The 3,695-nt window shown below is 35.5% G+C and overlaps 1 pseudogene; it reads left to right on the forward strand.

The window, feature by feature from the left end:
• The first annotated feature begins 231 nt into the window (after positions 1–231).
• Positions 232–434, forward strand: LOC120781039 (annotated as a pseudogene).
• Positions 435–3,695: the final 3,261 nt, after the last annotated feature.

Consider the following 3,695-nt stretch of genomic DNA (forward strand, 5'->3'; position numbering starts at 1 on the left):
CACTTGTATTGCGTTGTCCTAATTATGGTTTGGTTATGCATGAAAGAAATATACTATGGATCGCCGATTGTTACCTCTTTCCTTGCTGCTGCTGCGCATATGTATGTTTGTATGCTTGTGCATTATTGAAGTTATGCTTCTTTTTCTTTCGTTTGTCTTTCAATTCTGCGAATTCTCAACTATTTTGCGTATATTTTGGTTGAAATACTCTGCGTTGGCCGTTGAAAAATTAAGGCTATACTTTACAGGATCATTTCTGTAGTTAGTCTTCATTTACACTTTTTGGAAATCGGCCCGCAATGACGAAGTATATTGTTTTATCTGACAGCGTGAGGTTTAAGAAGTTCATTTCTAATTTTGTCTTGTGGCATATTAGAAATGATGTTTCTTCGAAAATCGTTCGCTTACAACGGATAAAATGACTTCTGAGTGGTGATTTTAATGAATAAATTCCTTTTGGTTGAAATGCTCTGCGTTGGCCGTTGAAAAGTTAAGACTATACTTCTCAGGATCATTCATTCCTTTCATTTCTTCAAAGAAATTAATGACCTTTAGAAATATGCATATTTGCATTATTTCGTTGTCATTTCCATATTCGTAGCAATAGAATTTCTGTGGCATAAGTAAAGTAATGGCCGCCGATTGTCACCCCTTGCCGCTGTAGCAGCTCCGCCTACAAACATGCGTAAATATGTATGTATGTATACGTATGATCGTGAATACATATCGACGCAGATTTTTGCGAGAAGCACCAGAAAGTTGTGCAATTTATGATTTTTAGCTTTTGCCATCGTCGCGAAAAGACGACTTGTTGGCAAAGGCATGCTCGGGGAGATGTTACGGCCTCTGTTTTAATGAATGAAGCGAGATCGCTTGTGGAATTTGCGCCTGCGTTCATGAATGAAATCGTTTTTGTTGTAAAATGTACTACACTTGTTCTTCGCCAATTTGGCTGCCATATTGACTTGTGAAGATCAATTTTTTGTTGGTGACATATTCATATGTGTACGCATATGTATGTTTGTATGCTTGTGCATTATTTGTTTGGCAATGTATGCAAATATATGTACATATAAGTGTATATGAATATATGAACATGCAACTCAATGCGCGCACATGTAATAAGTACATATATTGATAAGTGATGAAAATATGATTTCAATTTCTGAACGCGCACCGATGACTGCTGGGCCTTCAACGCGTGTTGATGGATTACAAAAGAGAGATGATTACGCTGCATATTCTCTTCCGCAACAAAGAGACAGAACTACTTTTCTAGTCAAAATTCCTTCATTTAGACTTTGCTTTATTCTTCATTTTTGATTGATCCTGACTCTCCTAGTGGTCTGAAAAAACAAAATCAAAAGAAATTCTTAATCAGTAAGGATGCTGTTATAGTCCGTATTTCAGGAAACACGAAAAAAATTTTTAAATTTTTTTTTTCGAAAATAAAAATAATTTTTTTTGAAATTCCTGAATTTTTTTAAAATATTAAAAAAAAATTTAGACACGATGTTGGTAGGAACGATAAAGGATTATATAAAGAAGGATCACACAAAATTTCAAGTAAATCGGTTGTATAGAACTTGAGATAATGCCGGTACCGTGTGGAAAAAAGGAGTTTCGAGAAAAACGCGTTTAAAAAAACTCGATACGGGCTAGGTACTGCGTCACTAAAGTAACTGTAGCTCTTAAAATAATTTTAATTTTTAAAAATCCTTTGAAACTAAACTTTAAATATATGAAAAAAAATCGAATTTTTCAAAATTCTAGAGTAGAATACCCCCTTAATGACGTTGTGAGAGTTAATATCCCTTATATCGATAAAAATGCGTTTGTTTTTGAAAATATTTTCTACTTCTTTTTCTTTTGTTTCGACTAAAATTAATTGCTGTTTGAAACGATTTACAAAATTTGGCGCATGGTGAATATCTGGTCGGTTGTTCTTCCACACAATACGCTCGATAGAACCTTGTACGCGATGTTGAGGAGGCTTATCCCACGGTAGTTGGCGCAGATTGTGGGATCTCCCTTTTTGCGGATTTTGCAGAGCACACTTAAATTCCAATCGTTGGGCATGCTTTCGTCCGACCGTATTTTGCAAAGAAGGCTCTGTCGTAATTAGTTATTGATTTATTGCGTTTTTAGTAGTTTTGAACAGTACCGTTATATGGGAAGTGAGCGTTATTATCTTCTGATTTTATCTATTTTCTCACTGTTTGAGTTCTTATAATATTGGAGTTTAGCAAATTTGGTAGTTATAGCCGCAGTTGTTTAGAAGATATGTACATTAAACATATTATAGGGCACGGCCACGCCCACTTTTTTAAATTTTTTACCCACAGGTGCTCTTTTCTGCTACGATCCCCTGTACCAAATTACAGCTTATATACATATGTATTAATTTAGTGCTTAATTATGGCAATTTATAAGTTTTCGGTTACTAAGAAACCCGCTTACCAGGTTTTAGCAATCTAATTAAATTTTTACTCATAGGATAGACAGGCAGCCACTCAGATTTCCACTTTACTCGTCATCCTGATCATTTATATCTAAATAACCCTATATCTTTTTCGCTTAGTTTGAGGCGATACATACAACCGGTAGGTGAACAAACCTATATTGCTCTAAAGCAACAGGTTGCAAGAGTATAACAATTTCCATCTACGTGCAATGCTCTAAAAAACTGCTTCACCATTCCTAACTTGATCACGTATTAAATAATTTTTGTGTAGAAATGTATCCTTCCGTTAACTCTTCCGTCAATGGTAATCTGAACCGATTGCGGGGAATTTGGCGATATCATTGTTTCTGACAGCATTGAGAAATTGGCCGATATTGTCAGTAAAAATCTTATATAGGCACTGAAGTTCACAAAAAAGTTAAAATCGATTTCGACAAGGTTCAGTCATTAAGTGAAACACCTTAAAGACACTATTTGTGCAAATTTTATTCCGATATCTTCATTACTGGTGCTTAATGTATATAAATTAATACGTTTGCGGTTATTATTTTGTTTATTTTCTTTATTTAATAATGGTGAGCTTTGGCTGAACCTGTTACGTTACTTTACAGAACTGGGCACTCAAATCTAAGCAAAACTTAACCTAAAGCAAAGCCGTTCGTTGTTGCATACGTGACTTCACGTGGCGTGTCCGATTTCTTTCCGCATTTCGCATAAAGTCGTAAGCGAAAAGCGTGAGAACGCAAATGCGCTAAATCAGGCCACGCGACATGCTCGCAACAAACATTATGTAAAGCGGACGCGTTTTTTGTGCGATCCAGTGTTTTCTTCCAAGTTTTGACGGTAATTTTGACCAAATTATTTCCCTGTAAAAATCAGGTGACGGACGTAAGTGGGCAATTAAAATCGAAAGAGTTAAGTGCATTTTGTATCTTACTTGTATATTCAATTATTTTACATACCTGCCCATTTTTCCTCGGCAAATTTGTTTTCAATGATTGTGTCCTCTAAGAACAGTAATCCAGGCACTACGTGGTTATAATTTTGTTTTGCCGTTGTATTTAGAGACATCAGCTGTTTTCCCCTTTCTTTTTGTTCTCTTTTTCGCATTCCTTTTGGTTTTGGCATTGCCAACCACCAAAAATAGAAATATGACTAAGATGTACCCAACTGTTTTATAGCCTCTAAAAATAGTTCTGGGCGTACACTAGAAAATCCTTTTCGGAGAATT

Source organism: Bactrocera tryoni, unplaced genomic scaffold (genome assembly GCF_016617805.1).
Source record: "Bactrocera tryoni isolate S06 unplaced genomic scaffold, CSIRO_BtryS06_freeze2 scaffold_25, whole genome shotgun sequence".
NCBI lineage: Eukaryota > Metazoa > Arthropoda > Insecta > Diptera > Tephritidae > Bactrocera > Bactrocera tryoni.